General features: G+C 39.5%; 1 long non-coding RNA gene and 1 pseudogene across 1 annotated transcript in view; one reads left to right on the top strand and one right to left on the bottom strand.

Moving 5' to 3' along the window:
• LOC109270465 (uncharacterized) overlaps positions 1–24527 on the bottom strand; it is a 137598-nt gene that overhangs the window by 48682 nt on the left and 64389 nt on the right. The window lies entirely within an intron of this gene.
• Positions 7150–7735, top strand: LOC128775100 (myelin-associated neurite-outgrowth inhibitor-like; annotated as a pseudogene).

The raw sequence follows: 24527 nt of genomic DNA, 5'->3' as shown, positions 1-24527 counted from the left end.
ATCTGCAATTGAGAGGGAAATCACAAATGAGAAACATCTCCCCGAAGAGTGAACGATTTGTACCCCACATCAGGCACCCAAATTTGTATCTCCCGCACAAGATGACCCCTCAAAATATCTAGCTTTAAAAACCAGTGGCTAGTTGGGTGGCTCAGTTGGTTAAGCACCCAACGTTGGCTCAGGTCGGGATCTCATGGTTTGTGAGTCCCAGCCCCCATCGGGCTCTGTGCTGACAGCTCAGAGCCTGGAACCTGCTTCAGATTCTGTACCTCCTTCACTCTCTGCCCCTCCCCCACTTGTGCTCTGTCTCTGTCTCTCAAAACTAAATAAATGTTAAAAACAAACCAACAGCATACATGCTGGTGAGACCCAAAGGAGACAGCAGAAGTCTCTCAAAGGGCTAACACATTAATTACTCATCCCAAAGATCAGCACAAAAGCAGCCATTGGAAGGATCCCCAGGCATTATTATGGGGAAGAGATTCATTGGCTAATTTTAAAAAATGTTTTATTTTATTTATTTTTGAGAGAGAATGTGGGGGAGGGGCAGAGAGAGAAGGAGACGGAGAATCTCAAGCAGGCTCTCTACTATCAGCAGAGAGCCCCATGTGGGACTCGAACTCAAGAACCGTGAGATCATGACCTGAGCCAAAGTCAGGCATTTAGATGACTAAGCCACTCAGGCACCCCAAGATTCATTGGATAATCTTAATGTATAATCAGTAGGGGCAGGGACACATTGGGATACTCTCTGGGAACAAGGGAAATAGTAAGAGTCAGCTTTTCTTTTTTTCCTTTGTCTTAGGAAGTGCCATCTTCACAATCTGCTTCTGCCACTATCGACAGTCAGTATATCCTGAGGGAGCGAATGCACAAAACTGATGTCCTGATTTTTATGGCCAAGGCTAGAATACACCACTTGTCACTTGATCCTGAAGAGCAGGGAGGTTAAAATTCAAAATATATAAAGAAAGCATACAGCTCAACACCAAACACCTAAATACTTCAACTGAAAACAAAAATGGGCAGAGGACCTGAATAGATATTTTTCCAAAGAAGACATACAAAGGGCTGACACATGAAAAGATGCCCAACACCACTAATCATCAGGGAACTTCCAGTTAAAACCACAATGACCTAGCACTTTACACTGTCAGAATCACTAAGCTTAAAAAGCACAGGGAATAACACGTGTGGGGTAGGATAGGAAGAAAAAGGAACCCTCATGCATTATGGGTGGCAAGGCCATGTAGTGGAACCGCTGTGGAAAACGCTATGGAGCTTCCTCAGAAACTTAAAATAGAATTACCATAGGCTCCAGTAATTTGACTCCTGGGTATTGACCCAAAGGAGATGAAAAACACTAACACCGAGAGGTACATGCACCCATATGTTTCTTGCAGCATCATTTACAATAGCCCAGGAATAGCAGCAACCCACATGTCCAACCACAGGTGAATGGATACAGAAAATGTGGTGTCTGCCTAATAGAATAGTACACAGCCACAAAAAGGAATGAAATCTTGCCATTTGCAGCAACATGGATGAACCTAGAGGGTGTAAGTCTAAGCGAAATAAGTCAGTAGAGAAAGACAAATACCATATGATTTCACTCAAATGTGGCACTTAAGACCCAAAACAGAGGAACACACAAAGAAAAAAGAGACAAGCACAAAAAACACAGTCTTAAATACAGAGAAATATTAATCATTGCCAGATGAAGGTGGGAGGGGGACAGGTGAAATGATGAAAAGGATTAAGAGTACACTAATCTTGAGCACAGAAAAATGTGTAGGACTGTTCCATCATATTATAAACCTGAAACTAATATAACACTGTTAATTGTACTTCAATTTAAAAAAATCATCAGGAGAAAAATCCAAGTCTAAGTGGACCCACGCAGTTCAAACCTGTTGTTAAGGATCCACTGTATCAGTACAGTACTAAAGAAAGTCATCAAACCACAAAGGAACAGAGCAAGGGAGAAAGAAAGGAATAGAGAGACATTATGAAAACAGCCAGAACATAGTAACAAAATGGCAGTAAGCACATGCCTTTTGATAATTACATTAAATGTAAATGGATTAAATGCTCCAACTAAAAGACAGAATGGCTGAATGATTGGCAAAACCAGACCCATCTGTCTGTGGCCTAAAACAGATTCATCTAAGATGTAAGGACACACACAGATCAAACATGAATGGATACAGAAATATGTTCCATGCAAATGGAAACCAAGAGAAACCTGAAGGAGCTATGCTTCTATCAGACAAAACAGACTTAAATGGGAAGGCTGTTACAAGAGACAACAAAGCACATTATATAATAGTAAGGGGTCATTCCAACGGGAAGACATGACAACATTTATAAATATTTGTGCACCCAAAGGGGCACCTAAATATGTCAAACCAATATTAAAAGGCTTAAAGGGAGAAACAAAGTGACAGCATGGGGCTCTAGTACCTCACTTACACCAAGGAATAGGTCATCCGTCAGAAAGTCAATAGGGAAACCTATTAGCCTTCAGTGACACATTAGGCCAGATGGACTTTGTGGGTATATATACAATACCCATCCCAAAGCAGCACAGCATACATTTGCTCATGAGCACAAAGAACATTCTCCAAGATAGATCCTATGTTGGCCCACAACACAAGCCTCGATACATTTAATAAGACTGAAATGCTATGAAGCGTGATCTCAGGACACTCAAGTATGAGAAGGAAACTGGGAAATTCACAACTATGTAGAGATTAAACCCCATGTTCCTGAGCGACCTGTGAGTCAAGGAAGAAATTAGGAGGAAAAACTAAACAAAGCAAAACAAACCCTGAGACAGGTGAGAACAGATTGGCATCATACCAAAACTAATGGGATGCAGATAAAGCAGTTCTAGGAGGGAAGTTCATAGCGATATACATGCCTACCTCAAGAAATCAGGAAAATCTCAAACAACCAAAGTTTACATCTCAGAGAACTTGAGAGAGAAGATCAAAAATGAATCCCAATGTCAGGCAAAGGAACAGAATAACAAAGATCCCCATGGAAATAAATAAAATGGAGTCTAACAAGGCATTAGGGAAAAAAAAAAAAAAAAAATCAATGAAACTAAGAACTGGTTCTTTGAAAACAAAATTGACAGTCTTTAGCCACACCCACCAAGAAAAAAAAAAGGGGGGAGCCTCAAATAAAATCACAAATGAAAGGGGAGACGTTCCAATTGATACCACAGAAATGCAAAGGATCACAAGAGACTCCAATGAGCAATTATTTTCAGAAAACAGGGGACACCATGGAAATGGATAAATTCCTGGAAACCTACAACCTCCTAAGACCAAACCCTCAAGAAATAGAAAATTTGATTGGACCAAGTACCAGTACCAGCTTGTGTCAGTAATCAGAAGCCTCCCAATAAGAATCCAGGACCACACAGCTTCACCAGTCGATCCTACCAAGCATTCAAAGAAAACAAATACCAATCCTTCTCACACTCTTCCCCACACAGAGAAGAGGTGAGGACACTTCCAAACTCACTTAATGAAGCCAACATCACCCTGATAGCAAAACCAGGGCACCCACAGAAAGAAAAATAGAGGCCAATATCCTTGATGAACAGAGCTGTAACAAATTGTCAACAAAATACTGGCAAAGCAAATTCAACAATACATTACAGTAGTCATACACCATGATCCATGGGGATTTCTTCCTGTGAGACACTGATGGTTCAACATCCATAAATTTGCACGTGTGATACACAAATAAAATGAAGGACAAAAATCAGAGGCCCCTCTCAGGAGATTCAGAAAAAGCATTTGAAAGTAACCTTCATATCTGGTGATGGCCAAATCTCTCAACCAAATGGGTTGAGAGGGAACATACTATAGGCTGTACATGGCAATGCCAGAGATGACATCATACTCAGAAAGTGCAAATGGAGTGTTTTTCCTGTAAGAGAAGGAACATGACCAGGATGCCCACACTCTTGTCATGTTTAGTCAACATAATGGTGGAAGTCCTGGCCACAGCATTTAAGCAGGGAAAAGGAGGAAAACTCCTCCAAATCAGAAAGGGAGAAGTAAACAGTCACTATTTGCAGGAGGCATTACACTACACACAGAGTACCCTAAAGATTCTGCCAAAACACAGAACTAGGAAACAAATTCAGTAAAGTTGCAGGATGCAAATTCCATATACAAAAATTCTGTTTCATTTCTACACACCGACCATTAACCAACAGAGTGAGAAATAAAGAAAAGAATCCCACTTACAAGTGCATCAGAAAGAATAAAACATTTCAGAATGAATCTGTTTCAGGAGGTGAAAGACCTGATTACGGAAAACCACAACACATGAATGAAAGTGAAGACAATAAGCCAATGGAAAGATACTCCTTGCTAGTGGATTGGAAGAGTTAGTGTTTTTAAAATGTCCACACTGGGGCGCCTGGGTGGCTCAGTCGGTTGAGTGGCCGACTTCAGCTCAGGTCATGATCTCGCGGTCCGTGAGTTCGAGCCCCGCGTCGGGCTCTGGGCTGATGGCTCGGAGCCTGGAGCCTGCTTCTGATTCTGTGTCTCCCTCTCTCTCTGCCCCTCCCCCGTTCATGCTCTGTCTCTCTCTGTCTCAAAAATAAATAAAACGTTAAAAAAAAAAAAATGTCCACACTACCCTAAGTCATACACAGATTCCATGCAACCCCTATCCATGGCATTTTTCACACAAAGAGAAAAGCCCTGAAATGTGTATGGTGGTGGGGGGACTCTGAATAGCCACAGCGATGCTGACAAAGAAGGAATCCCAGTCCCAGAACTCAAACTATACTACACATCTACGCTGATCAAAACAGTATGGTGTTGGCACAAAAATAGACCAATGTTCAATAGAACAGAAAGCCCAGATACACCCACAATGATATGACCAATTAATCTATGGCACAGGAGGCACGAATACACAATGGAGGAAAGACAGTATCTTCAACACATGGTGTTGGCTAAACTGGACAGCCACATGCAAAAGAATGGAACTGGGCTCCCTTTGTATACCATAAACAAAATTAAACTAAAAATGGATTAAAGACTTTAATGTTAAGTCTTGGAACCATAAAAATCCTAGAAATATTGATAGAGAAAATGATGGTAGAGTAGGAGGATCTTGACATCACCTCCACCCAAGGACAAACTTACGCAAGACCATCATGTAATGCAACTTACTCTGAAAATTACTTCAGAATCAGAGATCTTATACAACTAATGGCATAAAAAGTTTTCATTTAGAATGTAGTTGCTATGAAATGCAGTATAGAATAAAATTCTGCAGTCCAACAGCAACCTCACATGAGAAGGATATCACAGACATTCCCTGAGAAGGAATAGGATTAATGCTCAAACTGGACCTGCCTGACCTTGAGGAAGTAGACTGTGGTGGCAATTCCCTATAGCGTCGGCCCTTGAAAAATCACTAGTGCATAACTCTGGGGGAGCTACAGGCTTAAACCAAGTCTCTGCTGTTAAAGGGCCAGCACTCTATATCACTTGTCCTGAGACCTAGCATGAATCACCAGTTTGAAAAACAGCTGCAGTGTATGTGAAGGTGATTCACTAACTAATTTAGTATATGTGCTAGAGAGGCAGGAATTTTCAAGGATGTCTCTGGGAATGGATGTACCATTTTCTTTCCTTCTTGTTTGCCTAGCCAGATAGCTGCTTACTGGAACTAGTACTGACACGATCTATCTACATTGCTAGCACTGGTTGGCCCACCTAGGTATTTCCCTGTGGACTGAACCCACTCACACTGGCAGGTGGTCCTCCCATGTGGCTCCCTCTCTACCACACCAGCAAGTAGCTTCTCTGGTGTTCCCTCGGAGTGACTACTGCCCTGCCATACTTGGCAGGCAGTCCTTGCTGTCAACAGCAAGTTAGGCACACAGTTAGGTCAACTCCCACCCTGGGGACATGGGGGCAGCAAGCCACATCCACCAGCATGCCTGCTGTAGCTATATCTGGGTTTCTTATTTAGCTGCTCCGGGGCAAGCCCTGTCCATCAGTGCTCCCAGAGTAGTTGCGGCTCATCCACAACAAGAGGGCTCATGCAACCCACACAGGGGATATTTTTTGAATGTTTAGCTCTGGTGACCAGGGGGGATTATGCTTCTAGTCACCACAAGAGACCTTTTATATAAGCCCATTACTTACGAGGCCAGGGGACATAGCTGTCCTACACAATGTATAGTAACAAACAGGATTCAGACAAAAGGAGGAGACAGAGGAATAATATCCAAACGAAGGAACACGACAAATTCCCAGTAGAAGAGCTAAACAAAATGGAGGCAAGCAACATACTTGATAAAGAGTTCAAAGTAATGGACTTAAAGATATCCACTGAAATAAGAGAAGAGTGAGTGAAATTAGTGAGGACTTCAGCAGGACCTTCAGCAGAAGGTCAAAAATATAAAAATGAACCAGCCATAGTTGATGAACACAAGAACTGAAATTAAAACAAGCTGGAGGGAATCAATAGCATATTAAAGAATGCAGGAAGATGGATCAGCACTATGAAACAGTGGAAAGAAAACCAACCTGAACTGCAAAAAGAAAAATAATATAAAAACAAGATTAGGCTAGGTTAAGGTATCTCTGTGATGACATGAAGCACCCACATTATAAGGATTCCTAAAGAAGAAGAGAGGTAAAAGGGTAAAAAACTTATATGAAACAGTACAATCTGACCACCTCCTTAACTTGAGAAGGAAACAAACATCCAGCTTCAGCATATACAGAGAGCCCCAAATAAGACAAATGCAAGGATGTCCACACCAATACTCATAATATTAAAATGGCAAAAATTAAAGATAAAGAGAAACTTAAAAGCAGCAAGAGAAAAGCAAACTGTTACATACAAGGGTAACCCTGTAAGGCCGTCAGATGATTTTTCAGTAGAAACTTTGCAGGCCAGGAGGAGAGGCAGACTAGGCAGACCAGAGTGACTGCAAGCACTAGCCAGAGAGGCGGTGGCAGAGATGGGGGCCTCCTGGCTCAGCCCACCATTGGAGAGGGCCTCCAGTGTGCTGGCCCCTCCCTGAGCCTGCCCTGGGCTGGTGTGCATTGGTCATTGAAGCCCAAGCTGCCTCCAATATGGTCTGTTCTTGAAATCATGAATCCCGTTTATAGTCCTGGTTCTTTTGGGGTTCCCTATGCAAATGTTAAAGCAATTATTATCCAGCTGATTTCCCCATGGGCTATGGAGCCACAGCTCCTGCCTACTCTCAACATGTGCCCTGGAGTGAATCCTACCTTCCAAACAGGTTACGTTCCTAACACCCCTTACAAAGCATCCTGTTCGCCCACCAGCATGACAGTGCCACCATATTCCTGCTCCCCCAACCCCTACCAGACCACTGTGTACCCCATGTGGAAGCGCTTATCCCCAGCAGAGTCCCTGTGTACAGCAAGGCCATGTACCACACACAGCCACTGTATGCAGGACCCCTTCACATCATCCACCACACCATGGTGGTACAGCCCAATGACATGTTAGTGACAGTATACCCTGTTTCCATCTCTCCACTTAGGGGCAGCAGTGTTACTATAGGCATGGTGGCTGGAACCACTATGGCCATGTCAGCAGGTATCCTGCTGACCGCCCACTCCCCAACTCCTATTGCCCCCACCCAGTCACTGTGCTTACATATTGGGCTCCAAGAATGCCCACCTACAGCTAAGTTCTCCCTCAGTGGTGATCACCCTGCAAATGTTCAAGGATGGAGCTATGCAGTCACATCGAGGAGGTTTCACAGCAGGTGCTACAGACCTACTGCCTCAAACCTGGACTTTCTCCTTCATGGTTTTGACATTTTAGCTAAATGCTACTATGGCCTGGCCCTGCAAGTCCCAGCACCATTAGTCACCAACTAACTCTGTGTGTTGGTCTTAAAGCAAATCCTGCCTTGTGGTCTCCTGGCAATTTTTTAGATAAGTGTAATGATAAAAAGGGAGTATTAATCTATTCTGATTCATATATAGTTGAATGCACATGGAAAACCCAGAAGACTCCACCAAAATCCACTAAAGAACTGCTAGAACTGATCCATGAATTCAACAAAGTCGCAGAATATAAAATCAACGTACAGAAATTGTTTGCATTTCTCTACACCAATAATGAGGCAGCAGAGCAGAAAGAGAAATCAAGGAATCGATCCCATTTCCACTGACACTGAAAACCATGAAATACCTAGGAATAAACCTTACCAAAGAGGTAAAAGATCTATATGCTGAAAACTATAGAAAACTTATGAAAGAAATGAAGAAGACACACACAAAAAAATGGAAAAACATTCCATGCTCATGGACTGGAAGAACAAATATTGTTAAAATGTCGATACTACCCAAAGCAATCTACATGTTCAACGCAATCCCTATCAAAATAACACCAGCATTCTTCACAGAGCTCAAACAAACAATCCTAAAATTTGTATGGAAACAGAAAAGACCCTGAATAGCAAAGTAATATTGAAAAAGAAAACCAAAGCTGGAGGCATCATATTTCCAGACTCCAAGCTGTATTACAAAGCTGTAATCATCAAGACAGTATGGTATTGGCACAAAAAAAAAAAAAAAAAAAAAGACACATAGATCAATGAAATAGAATAGAGAACCCATAAATGGAGCCACAAATGTATGGCCAACTAATCTTTGACAAAGCAGAAAAGAATATCCAGTGGAATAAAGACAGTCTCTTCAGAAATGGTGTTGGGAAAACTGGACAGCAACATGCAGAAGAATGAACTTGGACCACTTTCTTACACCATACACAAAAATAAACTCAAAATGAATAAAAGGCCTAAACATAAGACAGGAAGCAATCAAAACCCTAGAGGACAAAACAGGCAACAACCTCTTGGACTTCAGCTGTAGCAACTTCTTACCTGACAGGTCTCCAGAGGCAGGGGAAACAAAAGCAAAAATGAATTATTGGGACCTCCTCAAGATAAAAAGCAAAGGAATCAACAAAACTAAAAGGCAACTGATGGAATGGGAGAAGATGTTTGCAAATGACAGATAAAGGGTTAGTATCCAAAATCTATAAATAACTTCGCAAACTCAACATCAAAAAAACAAATAATCCAGTGAAAAAATGGGCAAAAGACATGAATAGACACTTTTACAAAGAAGACATCCAGATGGTTAAGACACACATGAAAAGATGCTCAATATCACTCATCATTAGGGAAATACAAGTCAAAACCACAAGGAGATACAACCTCACACCTGTCGGAATGGCTAAAATTAACAACTCAGGAAACAACAGATGTTGGTGAGGAGGCAGAGAAAGAGGAACCCTTTTGCACTGCTGGTGGGAATGCAAACTGGTGCAACCGCTCTGAAAAACAGTATGGAGTTTCCTCAAAAAATTAAAAATAGAACTACCCTACAACCCAGTAATTGCACAACTAGGAATTATCCAAAGGATACGAAAATGCGGATTTGAAGGGGCACATGCACCCCAGTGTTTATAGCAGCACTATTGACAATAGCCAAAGCATGGAAAGAGACCAAATGTCAATCGACAATGAATAAAGATGTGGTGTGTGTCTATACACACACACACACACACACACACACACACACACACACTAAACGGATTACTTGGCAATCAAAAAGAATGAAATCTTGCCATTTGCAACAATGGAGATGGAACAAGAGTGTATTATGTTAAGCAAAAGAAGTCAGTCAAAGAAAGACAAATATGATAAATTCCACATATGAGTGAAATAATAAGAAACAAAATAGATGAACATACGGGAAGGGAAGCAAAAATAAGATAAAAACAGAGAGGGAGACAAACCATAAAAGACTCTTCAATACAGAGAACAAACTCAGAGTTGCTGGAGGGATGTTGGGTATGGGGAAGAGCTAAATGGGTGATGGGCATTAAGGGGGCACTTGCTGGGATGAGCACTGGGTGTTATATGTAAGTGATGAATCACTAAATTCTATTCCTGAGATCATTATTACACTATACATTAACTAACTTGGATTAATTAAAAAAGTGGGGCACCTGGATGGCTCGGTTGAGTGTCTGACTTCAGCTCAGGTCATGATCTCACACGCCATGAGTTTGAGCCCCATGTCGGGCTCTGTGCTGACAGCTCAGAGCCTGGAGCCCGCTTCAGATTCTGTGTCTCCCTCTCTCTTCCCCTCCCCTGCTCATTCTCTGTCTCTCTCTGTCTCAAAAATAAATAAAAACATTTAAAAAAAAGTTTAAAAGAAAAAAAAAAGCTAAAAAAATCTCCGTAGAAATAAAGCTTGATCAATCTACCTGTAGTGACTAGTGAAAAATCATCATATGCAAAACCCAAAGGAGTGGAAAACATTTTACAACCTGTATCACCAATGCACTGTTGTAATGTACGCAGTCTTAAAGTTATGTGTTAATGTGAAAAAAAAAAAAAAAAAAAAAAAAAAAGAACTTTGCAGGCCAGAAGTGAGTGGCACAATATATTCTTTTTTTAAAGTTTATTTATTTATTTATTTTTTTTTGTTTTTAAATTTTTTTTTTCAACGTTTTTTATTTATTTTTGGGACAGAGAGAGACAGAGCATGAACGGGGGAGGGGCAGAGAGAGATGGAGACACAGAATCTGAAACAGGCTCCAGGCTCCGAGCCATCAGCCCAGAGCCTGACGCGGGGCTCGAACTCACGGACCGCGAGATCGTGACCTGGCTGAAGTCGGACGCTTAACCGACTGTGCCACCCAGGCGCCCCAGTTTATTTATTTTGAGAGAGAAAGAGAAAGACAGGCAGAGAGAGAGGGAGACAGAGAAGCCCAAGCAGGATCCACACTATCAAGGCAGAGCCTGACGTGGGGCTCAAGCCCACGAACCGTGAGATTTTGACCTGGACCACGATCAAAAGTTGGACACTCAAATGCCCAAGCCACCCTGGTGTCCCAGCATGATGTATTCTAAGTGCTGAAAGGAAAAAACCTACAAACTAAAATATGTTACATAGCAAGGTTGTCAGTCAGAATTGAAGGACAGATAAAAAGTTTCCCAAACAAAAGTTAAAGGAGTTCATTAAACTGCCCTGACAAGAAATGTTAAAGAAATTTTGTTCAGTGAAGACAAAAAGTCATAAGTATAAAAAAATTATGAAAGGTGGGAGTCTGGGTGGCTCAGTCGGTTAAGCATCCAACTTCAGCTCAGGTCATGATCTCATGGTTCGTGAGTTCCAGTCCCACATCGGGCTCTGTGCTGACAGCTTACAGCCTGGAGCCTGCTTCAGATTCTGTGCCTCCCTGTCTGCCCTTTCCCCACTCACACCCTGTCTCTCTCTGTCTCTCAAAATTAAACATTAAAAAAACTATGAAAGGAAAAAACTAATTGGTGGAAGCAAACGTACAGTAAAAGTAATAATCAGTAATTTTTAAAGCTATCAAGAAGATTAAAAAACAAAAGTAGTAAAATCAGTGAGAGCTACAAAAATTAGTTATGGGATACACAAATAAGATGTAAAATAGGACATCATATATGTAAAACATGGAGGAGGGGGTAAAAAATGTAATGCATTTAGAATGTGTTCTAATTTAAGCCACATTAACTTAATATAGATTGCTATAAACCAGGATGTTCTGTATCAACTTCATGTCGACCACCAACCAAAAACTTGTGATACATAAAAATTAAGAGAGAGGAATACAAGCATAACATTTAAAAAAGTCATCAGGGGGCGCCTGGTTGGCGCAGTCTGTTAAGCGTCCGACTTCAGCCAGGTCACGATCTCACGGTCCCTGAGTTCGAGCCCCGCGTCAGGCTCTGGGCTGATGGCTCGGAGCCTGGAGCCTGTTTCCGATTCTGTGTCTCCCTCTCTCTCTGCCCCTCCCCCGTTCATGCTCTGTCTCTCTCTGTCCCAAAAATAAATAAAAAACGTTGAAAAAAAAAAATTAAAAAAAATAAAAAAGTCATCAGATCACAAGGGTGGAGAGCAAGAGGAGAAAAGAACAGAGAAAAACTACAAAAGCAGCTAAGAAAATAATTAACAAAATGGCCATAAGCACATAGCTATCAATAATTACTTCAAATGTAAATGGACTAAATGCTCCAGTCAAAGGATACAGGGTAACTGATTAGATAGAAAAACAAGATTCATCTATATGCTTCCTCCAAAAGACTTACTTCGGACCAAAAGACATATACACACTAAAAATGAAGGGATGGAAAAAATAGACCATGCAAGTGGAAGAAAAAAATTGCTGGGTAGCAAATTATATCAGACAAAAATAGACTTTAAGACAAAGACTGTAAAAAGAGACAAAGAAGGCCATTCTATAATGATAACAAGGTCAATCTGACAACTATATAACAACTGTAAATATCTATGCATATAGAGGTACCTAAATATATAAAGCAAATATTAACAGACCTACAGGAAGAGATTGACAGTAATAAAATACTAGCAGGGACTTAACACTCCCTTACATCAATGGATAGATCATGCAGACAGAAAATTAACAAGGAAACAGTGGCTTTGCAAGACATTAGACCAGATGGACTTCACAGATGTATACAGAACATTCTATCCAAAAAGAGCAGTATACACATTCTTTTCAAGTGCATATGGAAATTTTTTTTTAGGATAGATCACATGTTAAGCCACAAATCAAGTCTCAGTAAATTTAAGAAGATTGAAACCATATCCAGCATCTTTTCTGACCATAATGCTATGACTCTATAATGGTAGAAATCAATAACAAGAAAAAAAAATTGGGAAAAAACAAACACCTGGAGGTTAACCAGCATGCTAGTAACCAACCAATGGATCAATGGAGAAATCAGAAGAAATAAAAAAATATCTAGAAACAAATGGAAATGGAAACACAATGGTTCAAAATCTTTGGGATGCAACAAAAGGCATGCTAAAAAGGAAGTATAGAGCAATACAGGCCTACCTCAAGAAACAAGAAAAACCTCAAACAATATAACCTTACACTTAAAGAAACTAGTAAAAAACAAAGCCCAAAGTTAATAGAATGAAGGAAATAATAAAGATTAGAATAGAAATAAATTAAATAGAGACTAAAAAATTATAAAAAGATCAATAGAACTAAGTGCTGTTTTTTTTAAAAGATTAAATTGATAAACCATTAGTTAGACTCACCAAGAAAAAAAGAGAGAACTCAAAAGCAGAAATAAAAGAGAAATTACAATAGACACCACAGAAATACAAAGAAATATAAGGTTCTACTATGAAAAATTATCTGTCAACAAATTAAACAACCTTGCAGAAATGGATAGACTGCAAATACAATCTCCCAAGATTCACTAAGAAATAGAAAATCTGAATTGACCAATTACTACTAATGAAATTGAATCAGTAACCAAAAATTCCCAACAAAAGTCCAGAACCAGATGGCTTCACAGATAAATTTTACCAAACATTTAAAGAAGAGTTAATATCTATCCTTCTCAAACGATTCCAAAAAAGAGGAGAAATTTAGGCTTCCAAGTTTAGTTTACAAGGCTAGCATTAGTCTGACTCTAAAACCAGATAAGGACACACACACACACACACACACACACACACACACACACACACACACAAAGAGACAACAAAAAAGAATAACAGACAATTACAGACCAATAGCCCTGATGAATAAGTGAACATAGATATAAAAAAATGCAAAAAAAAAAAAAAAGCAAAAATATTTAGCAAACTGAATTCAAAAATAATTTAAAAAATAATCCACCTCATTCAAGTGGGAATATTCCAGGGATTCAAGACTTATTTATTATCCACAAATCAAAGTAATACACATTAACAAAATGAAGGATAAAAATTATTATGATCACTTCAATAGATGCAAAAAAGCATTTCACAAAATTCAACATCCATTCATGATAACAATTCTCAGCAAAGTGAGTTTAAAGGGAACACACCTCAATATAATAAAGGCCATGTAAACAAACCCACAACAAACATCATAGTCAATGGTGAAAAGCTGAAAACTTTTCCTTTAAGATCAGGAACAAGACAGGGATGCCTACTCTTGCCACTTTTATTCAACATAGTACTGGAAATCCTATCCACAGCAGTCAGTAAGGAAAAGGAAATAAGAGACATTCAAATGGGTAAAGAAGAAGTAAAAATGTCTTATTTACACATGACATTGTAAGATATGTAGAAAATCCTAAAGACTCTACCAAAAAACTATTAGAATAAATAAATTCAATAAAATCACAAGATACAAAAATCAATATACAGAAATCTGTTGTAAAAAAAAAAAAAGAAATCTGTTGTGTTTTCATACACTAATGACAAACTATCCAAAAGAGAAATTAAGACAGCAATTCCAATGAAAATTGCACCAAACATAATAAAATACCTACAAATAAATTTAACCTAGGAAGTAAAAAGTTGTTCTCTGAAAAATAGGACATGGATGAAAGACACCGAGGATGGCACAAATAGAAGATATTCCATGCTCATGGATTAGAGGAATATTGTTAAAAAGCCCATACTATTCAGAGTAATACCCAGATGCATTGCAATCCCTACCGATATTCCAATGGTGTTTTTCACAGAAAGAGAACAAAGAACCCTGAAATGTGTATGGAGACACAAATAGCTCTAAATAGCCAAAGCAGTCTTTTCTCTTTTTTTAATTAAAAATGTTCTTACAGTTTATTTTTTGTGAGAGAGACAGAGTGCAAGTGGGGGAGGAGCTGAGAGAGGAGGAAACAGAATCTGAAGCAGATTCCAGGCTCCAAGCCATCAGCACAGAGGCAGACGCAGGGCTTGAACCCATGAACCATGGGATCATGACCTGGGCCGAAATCAGACGCTTAACTGATTGAGCCACCCAGGGGCCCCAATAGCCAGAGCAATCTTGACGAAGAAGGACAAAGCTTGAGGAAACACAATCCCAGAACTTAAGCAATACTACATATCTACAGTGATCAAAACAGTATGGCATTGGTACAAAAATAGATCATAGTTCAGTGGAACAGCATAGAGAGCCCAGATAAACCCATGCTTAGTGGTCAATCTATGACACGGGAGGCAAGAATACACAGTGGGGAAAAGAGGGTCTCTTTAACATACGGTGATGGTTAAACCAGAGAGCTACATGTAGAAGAATGGAACTGGGCAGCTTTTTTACACTGTATATAAAATTCAACTCAAAATGGATTAAGGATCTGAAACCTTAAAACCCTAAACAAAACCAGAGGCAGTAATCTCTTGGGCGTTGGCCCTAGCAATATTTTTATGGATATGTCTGCCCAGGCAAGGGAAACAAAAGCCAAAATAAACAACAGGGGCTACATCAAATAGAAAAGCTTTTGCACAGTGAAGGCAACCATTCCCAAAAGGAAAAGGCAACCTGATTTGGAGAAGATAGTTGTAAATTGTTTGGTGTGTTGTATTTGGGAATGGTTGCCAAACACCCAAATACTTAAACTGAAAACAAAAATGGGCAGAGGGCCTGAATATGCATTTTCCAAAGAAGACATAAGATGGCCGACACGCACATGAAGGATGCTCAATGTCACTGATCATCAGGGAAATGCAAATCCAAATCAAAACCATAATGAGCTATCACCTCACACCAATCAGAATAGCTAGTATAAAAAAACTCAAAAAGTAAGAGGTGGCAAGGATGTGCAGAAAATGGAACTTTTATGCACTGCTGGTGGCCATGCAAATTGGTGAAGCCACCATGGAAAACAGTATGGAGGTTACTCAAAAAATTAAGAGGAGTAAAAAAAGTTAAAAATAGAAGTACTATAGGACCGAGTAATTCCACCTCTGGGTGTTTTCCAAAGAAAATTAAAACACTATTTCAAAAAGACATGCACTTTTATGTTTACTGCAGCATTACTTACAATAGCCAAGATATAGTAACAACTTAAGTGTCTCCCAATAGATGAATGTTTAAAGTCCATAAAATGGACTGTTACTCAGCTACAATAAAAAGTATGAAATCTTGCCATTTGTGACAACATGAATGGACCCAGACGGTATTATCTTAAGTGAAATCAGTTGGACAGAGAAAGACCAATGCTATGTGAATTCAGGTATATCTTGAATCTAGAAAACAAAACAAATGAACAGCCAGAAAGAGACTCATAAATACAGTGGACAAATGGTGGTTTTCAGAGTAGAGGGAGTAGAGGGATAGGTGAAATAAGTTAAGGGGATTGAGAGGTACAAACTGTCAGTTATAAAATAAAAGTATAGCATAGAAAATATAGTCAATAATATTGAAATGAATGTGTGCGAGGACAGTGGTGAACATTTCATAATGTATTTGTTGAATTAGTAGGCTATGCGTCTGAAACTACTATAACTTTATATGTCAACTGTACTTCAATTAAAAAAGAAACTTCTAGGGGCACCTGGGTGGCTCAGTTGGTTAAAGCATCCAACTTCAGCTCAGGTAATGATCTCGCATTTCATGAGTTCTAGCCCCATGGTGGGCTCGGTGCTGACAGCTCGCAGCCTGGAGCCTGCTTTGGATTCTGTGTCTCCCTCTCTCTCTGCCCCTCCCCTACTCACACTCTGTCTCTCTCTCTCTCTCTCTCAAAAATAAACATTAAAAAAAATTTTAAAAAGAAACTTCTAGAAGAAAACACAGGCAGTAATCTCCTTGACCTCAGTCTTGACAGTCATGTTTTTAATCTGACACCAAAAGCCAAAGGGACCACATCAGATTAAAACTTTCTGCACAGCAAATAAATGAATGCATCAACAAAATGAAAAGGCAATGTATTGAAAGAGAAAATATTTTCACATCATGTACCTGGTAAGGGGCTAATACGCAAAATATATAAAAAACTTGCACAACTCCGTAGCAAAAAAACCCACAATCCAATTAAAAAATGGACTGAATATTTGAATAGGCATTTTCCAAAGAAGACATACAGATAGCCAACAGCTATGTGAAAAGATACCCTACATTGCTCATCAACAGGGACATGCAAATGAAACCATAATGTATCACCTCACTCCTGTTAGAATGACTATAATCAAAAAGGCTAGAAATAACATGTGTTGGTGAGGCTATGGAAAAAATGGAACTTCTTTTGTTGGTGGGAATGTAAATTGGTACAATCACTATGGAAAACAGTTTGGAAGTTTCTAAAAAAATGAAAAATAGAAGTACCTTATGAACCATTAATTCTACTTCTGGGCATTTATCTGAAGAAAAGGATATATGTACCCCCAACGTACATTGCATCATTATTTACAATCGTCTACGTGTTCATTGATGGATAAATGAATAAAGAAATCATGAGATACACACCACACACATACATACAGGAATATTATTCAGCTATAAAAAAAAAAAGAAACTATTGCTATTTGCAACATCATGGAGGGACCCTAAGGAATTATGCTAAGTGATATAAGTCAGATAGGGAGAGCTCTATTATAGGTGGACTCTAAATAAAAGGGAAAAAGCACGCACATAGATACAGAGAACATACTGCTGTTTGCAATAGGCAGGTGGGAAAATGGATACATTTTTTGTTTTTGATTTTAGTTTAAATAAAGTGACTTAAAACATATTTTAACGAAGTAGTTTGTAAACCCATTGTTCTTTTCTTCTCTTTTGGTTTGTTTTGACCACACGAAAATGTCCCTATTAAAAGTTCAACATATTTAGCCTTACTTCATCATCAGCTACCATTCCTAGGGTGTGAAGCAGGATCAGTATGGGTCAGATGGTCTCTGCAGTTGCCCTGTTACTGAACTTCTTCCTTACTATGCTCCATCGCCCCCAGTGCTCTGTCTATCCTGCTTCTGAACGATGCTGCAGGCAAGCTGTATAACCAGGAGGTTACTGCACTGCCATCCATTTTCCAAAGCATATTATCTGCACATTTTCTAATCTAGATTTTATAAATTATTTTTCTTTGAGCATTATTAGTGTCCATTTTTACTAGTAAGTCATTGCTTAATGAAACATTGTTTTCAATCTGAAAATCCTGAGAATGGATTCTAGACCCTACGAGTCACAATTATGCTATTGTCAACCTTCCCTGAGAGTGAGAAGTTGGAGGCTGAATCGGGAGCAAAATACGATCCCTTATTCTCACGTCTGGATGGCACAGGCAATCCTCAGATTTATAACAGATACCTTGCCTCAGTTATAAACATGTTTTATATTTAAGATTGAAACACTCATTAAAAAAAATTTTTTTAAACGTTTATTTTTGAAGGAGAGATAGAGTGTGAGCAGGGGAGGGGCAGAGACAGAGGGAGATACAGAATCCAAAGCAGGCTCCAGGCTGTCGGCACAAAGCCCGACCCGGGCTGGGACTAACAAGCCAGGAGATCATGACCTGAGCCAAAGTCTGACCAACTGATGCCCAACCAACGGAGCCACCCAGGTGCTCTGAAAAACTCCTTTAAAATGGTGTCTTGAGAGAGAGGATTGGGATATCCTTAGAGGCTAACTCAGTTTTAAAAGACTTTTAAAAATTATACATAATTATATATACATAATATATATATAATTATATATATTTACATATAAAATATAAATACATATATGTTTATTTTTATTTAAGAGCGAGCGAGCGTGTGCACCAGCACGACAGTGGAGGAGGCTGAGGGGGAGAAGAGAGAGAGGATCCATGCTGAGTGTGGAGCCAGTTGTGGGGGGGGGGGGGGCTCAATCCCATGACCCTGGGGTCGTGACTTAAGCCGATCAAGAGTTAGACTCTCAAACAACTGAGCTGCCAGGTGCCCCTAAAATATTTTTGTATTTTAAACATATATAATTTATAATGGTAATTACACACACAAGGTGAAAAAATCCAAATATAGAACTGAATAAGTCTCCTGTAGTCAGGATTGGGTTACCAGATGCAGTAAAAGTCAGTTATGTCTATTTTGCATATTATTTTTGTCATAAAACATAAGACTCCAGAGATTTAGGTTTTTGATAGGATGATTTTGATTCAAGTGTGTTCAAATGGCCTGGCTTGCCATTTTGTCCACCCCATCTGGCCCATCTGTCCCTCTGTCCTCCATCCACAACTTCTGGTGTCTTCTTTCCCGGATTTGCTCTTTACATAACTTTTCTACAGTTAACAGTCAAAATATACATAAAAGACTAGTGATCTATTTTTTAAATTAAATTTATTAACTTTAAAAAAAAAATTTTTTTTTTTAACGTTTATTTATTTTTGAGACAGAGAGAGACAGAGCATGAATGGGGGAGGGTCAGAGAGAGGGAGACACAGAATCAAACAGGCTCCAGGCTCTGAGCTGTCAGCACAGAGGCCCGATGCGGGGCTCGAACTCACGGACCGTGAGATCGTGACCTGAGCCGAAGTCAGCGCTCAACCGACTGAGCCACACAGGCGCCCCAAATTTATTAACTTTTTTAAGATTTACTTGAGTGTTAATGTGTATCTTGTGGTGGAAATTATTTTTTCTTTGGGTTTTCGCTTGATCCTTTTGCCTCTGCAGATTTGGTGCCTTAATAGAAAAGAATTACGAGTATTTGATGTTCATGGACTATTGGCTATAAAATTTCTGAACCCTTCCATAGACAAAGAATTATAAAAATGAACTTGTCAGCATTTTATTTTGGTGACTTCTATAATAGCCTCAGGTGTGGGAATTTAAGTACAAATAAGTAAACAATTCTAATTAACTGTGAAGGAGTTGAAGTGATTAATGGGGATAGAAAGGAGTTTTCTCTAGAAATAAATATCAAAAATAGTTTAAGCCACACATTATGATATTAAACTCTTGGACTTGTTTTACTAGCAATGAAAATGGGAAAATATTTAACATGTGATATTTAAAGGTCAAAGTGTTTTCTAGATAAAGAAATTGTAGGACATGATAATTATGTGATATTGGTATAATGTTTCAAAGCCTAGGAAATTCTGAAGGCTATCCCAGAATAGCCTTATTTTATAGACTTATAGATCTCTATACAGTTTTTGCTTACTGAAGTTAATTTTTTCCTTCAAGGACACAATCATGAAAAATGCCTATTTAATATTAGGCTTTTAAATACTTACAGGAAAAGAAATGATTTATGAATTTAAAATTCCATAAGATAAATAGGGTTAAAAAAATCTAACGGAAATGAAACTTTGTACAAGGTAATATCCTAGATTGTTTCATTAAAAATTTTAAGTGGAGGGGCGCCTGGGTGGCGCAGTCGGTTGGGCGTCCGACTTCAGCCAGGTCACGATCTCGCGGTCCCTGAGTTCGAGCCCCGCATCAGGCTCTGGGCTGATGGCTCGGAGCCTGGAGCCTGTTTCCGATTCTGTGTCTCCCTCTCTCTCTGCCCCTCCCCCGTTCATGCTCTGTCTCTCTCTGTCCCAAAAATAAAAAAAATAAAAAAAAATAAAAAAAAAAATAAAAATAAAAAAAAAAATTTTAAGTGGAATTTGAAAACTATTATCAACTATTGATAGGAAGTTGCCATAACTTTCATTTTCAGTTGATAACACTATCAAATTAAATATTCTACTATAACAAACATCTGTACTATCTTTTAATGGTTAGAGGCAAGTTTACATAGGATGTCTAAAATAACGTTTATTCTAAATCTAGTAATGTCATTAAAAATTTTAAAACACGAAGAAAAAAATCATTTCATCCCTTAAAATATAGCATTGTGGTAAATCACTTTCCAGAGTTTTCTATGCATAGATTTTTCTTCAACAATTGTCAAGTAGCACATACAATTTTAAACTATACCGTCTATACTTATTATATAGTAATAATTTTTTCTGGTCATTAAAACTTATTTCTAATTTAGTTTTAGTAGTTCATGGAGCGTATGTACCATTGTTTACTTACTGGTTTTATTTTTGGTTATACTGTTTCTGTTTCTTCTAGCACCAATTAAAAAATCTATCATCTATCTAGTTATGGTTAAAATGTGCATGTTTTGATGCCGCTGTTAGAATAAATTTCCAGGAGTAAAATTACTAGATCAAATGGTTATTAAACCATTTTTATGTAACTTTTAGAAGTTTATACTACGAACAACAGTCCAATAATACCAACTGTAGATTGAATACTGCTAAATTTGGAATATAGAGACTACAACTCACACTAAATCTTCAGTTTCACAGTCCATAGGTCAATTTCTAGTATTTGTCTTCATTTCAGTGCAAACAATAAAGATTATGCTGCCACCCAATGCAAAAGCTGGTGCTCCCTTGCTATTATCGCTTTTTTCATGGAAATCCAAGTTTTCTATATTTTACCCGCTAAATCTTTCATTGCTTCTAGAAGTTTTTATACATTCTTTGTAAATATTGGACGTTTTTCAGAAGTACCAGAGGTAAAGCTATAGGAGAAACCAAACACGTGTGCTCCTCTCTCCACAGCGTGGGATGGACAATGGGAGGCTGCTGCCCAGCCATGAACTCCACGGCCACACCTACACGAAGAGCAGTTTAAAAATGGAGGAGTTCCTGATGGGGAACTAATCCGGTGAGAAGTGAGCTAGGTGGTGAGAAGTGAAGAAGTGAGCTAGGTGGTGAGAAGTGAAGAAGTGACCTAGGTCGCTTTGGACCTCTTTGGTTTGTAAGAAGCAGGTGTGCCTTCTCTCTGGTGTTTTCTCCACCCCCCATAAGAAACCTGAGTAGCTGCAGCTGAGCCCTCACCTGAAGCTCAGCAGGGACACCTCCTTCCCCCTCCCCCCTCTCTGCTGAGTAACCCTTCCTCCTGGCAGCAAGGCCACAGGCAGAGCCACCATGCTCAGCTCAGTCCTTGGGTGCCCCCTGGGACATCCCTGGAATGAGGGGAGCTCGGGAGGCAAATGGTGTCCCGCCAGCTACCAATCTCCTACTCCTGTCCTCTCCTTCCCTTTGTGGGGCCAAACTCCTCTCCACCTGGACACCAAGGACTTCCAAACTTCTGACAGGAAGGTCGCCCTGCTCTCCAGTCTCTAAGTGCAGGAGGGAGTCCACCTGTAAGGTTCAGCCCACGGAGGAGGGCAGCACACATTCTAGTCTACTTTTCCAGTTTACTTGAATCCTCTCTCCCTCCTGTTTGAGAGCCTTTTTTTTTTTTTTTTTTTTTTTTTGAAGAAGCAGGAAAAAACTGGCTTGGCCACCTCCTATCCATTCTCAAATCTTCACTTTCTCATACTTCAGCCTTTTGCTCTTGAACTTGGGAGACAAGAATTTCTTTGTATTTTTTAGTTTCTTTCTTAATCTATTTCTAAAACTCCTCCTAGTGTTTTGGGGCCCCGCGTTTCAAAGTCTGAGTGGGAGATCATCATGGGGGTGGGGGGTGAAGAATAATTAATACTTTCAAGTAGTATTCTAGTTCACTTTCAGAAAATAGCACTAGGTTATAGCCTCTGTTCTGTAAGGTGTCTTAGTTTCTAAAATGTCAACAATTTCTTGTCACAATCAATACATACACATCTGTATTCACTTCAATAGCTTTATTGCAATTCATTATCTGAATGAAGTCCATTATTTTGAAAAAACCTAAACATCCTTAATTTTAGATATTTAGGGTAGTTCCAATCTTTATGATTAAAGAACACCCTAAACATACCTGTAGTAAATTTTTGCACATGTGCAAAAATACTCCCTGGAAATGGAATTGCTGGAGAAGACGTTATGCACATAGGAAGCCTTCTTGAAACATAGTGTCCTGGCCAGAAAGGCTCAAAACTTACACCTGAACCTGCAGTCTGAAAGTGTCCAATTCCCCCACTCCCACTAATACTGGGTATCATGATCATGGTTAACCCCCCAACAACAGGATGCTATTAGATATAAAATGGTTAAGAAGGCAGACCCTGCTGTTAGGAGAACATTTAATAGTATTATAGCAGGAGTGTGATTCTCCCATATGTACAGGGGACTGGTGTTCACGGACTCCAAAAAGGAAGTTAATCTTTCTACTATAAGTGCTTTAAAGCCCAGACTGACCTATCAGAGAGTCCTGAAATACAATACTCTAACAATAGCGAAGGCAGTTACTGTCAGCAAATGTAGGATTAGACCTCATCTGTGCCACTTTCCCTGCCTTCCCTTCTCCTTTGCAAGGACTTGGTCCTATGGTCAGATTTCTCAAATGCTCTATTTTCCATTATGCTCTCCTGGGAAAAATGATAATCTACACAGATGATTTTACACCAGAACCCCTCTTTACAAGTTTTGAGAAACATCACCCCATGTTTGTCCGTAGAGCCTTGGCAAGATAGTCACCTTGGGGGGAGATCTCACCTAACTGTGATGTACATAGTATGGGTTGAAGGTTTTCTTGGATTGAAAAGCAAAGCAAAACAGCACAGAATAGCAAAGAGAAGGAAGAGGCATATTTCAGAATGCCTTTCTTTTTCTGCGTTCTTTATCTTTGTGCATGGCATTGCCACCTACCTGGTCAGACAGTCTGATAATCTCCTACATTCTCATGCATCCGTCTCTGAATAGGTGTGATCACTATCAGTTCTCAATTCTACCTCCTAAAAAATACTTCTTTTGATTTCCCTCATATCCTCTGGCCTGATTCGGTACCAGTCTCCTAATTGGTTTTTTGACTCTCACAGCAGTGGGGAGGATAGATTGGAAGAAGAAAGAAATCAATGTTGTCTTTCTAAAGTAAAATATTTGGGGTGCCTGGGTGGCTCAGTTGGTTGAGCAACCAATTCTTGGCATCAGCTTGGGTGGTTGATCTCACAGTTGTGGCATTGAGCTCCCATGTCAGCCTCCGCACTGGGCATGGAGCCTGCTTGGGTTCTCTCTCCCTCCCCTTCTGCCCCTCTCTCACTTGCATGCATGTGTGTTTTCTCACTCTCTCAAAAATAAACATTAGAAATAGTTTTAAAATATTTAACTTTATTAAAGTTATTTTAAATTTAAATAAAAATTAATAATTTTTTTAACGTTTATTTTTGAGAGACAGCAAGAGAGCGAGTGAGCATGAGAGGGGGGAGGGGCAGATAGCAAGGGAGACATAGAATCCAAAGCAGGTTCCAGGCTCCGAGCTGTCAGCACAGAGCTGGATGCAGGGCTCCAACCCACAGATAGTGAGATCATGACCTGAGCCGAAGTCGGACGCTCAACCGACTGAGCGACCCAGGTGCCCCAAAATGAACATTTTAAAGTGAAATATTTGATGGTATTCATCTTTCAGTTAAAATCTTTCAGTAATTCCCCATTGCCTAGAGATAAGTATAAATCTTGAGGTTTTCACTGTCTTCTGGTCTTTCCTAAGCGTTCCCCCATCTCCCTGTCCTGTCCCCTCACCTGCCACTTTATCTCCTACTTCTCCTAATCTAGATGATTTAGGTTTACACATTCCCTGCTAGTCCATGCATTTTCACAAGCTGTTACTCTTTTTTGGATGCTCTTCTTGCCATTTCCCCCACTCCTGGTGCATCCAAACTCATCTGTCAGACTTGTTTGAAGTGCTACCTTCTCTTTGAAACTTCCCCTAACTTCCCCTGGAAGTTAATCACTGCCCCTATTGTTTTCCTGTAGGCACGTTCTTCATTAACACATGCTTATTGACTTAGTGTGTTTAAGG

Source organism: Panthera pardus, unplaced genomic scaffold, assembly GCF_024362965.1.
Source record: "Panthera pardus isolate Hobbes unplaced genomic scaffold, ASM2436296v1 HiC_scaffold_6, whole genome shotgun sequence".
NCBI classification, from domain to species: Eukaryota; Metazoa; Chordata; class Mammalia; order Carnivora; family Felidae; genus Panthera; species Panthera pardus.
The sequence above is the reverse complement of the archived record's forward strand: the minus strand, read 5'-3'. Positions and strand labels throughout refer to the sequence as shown.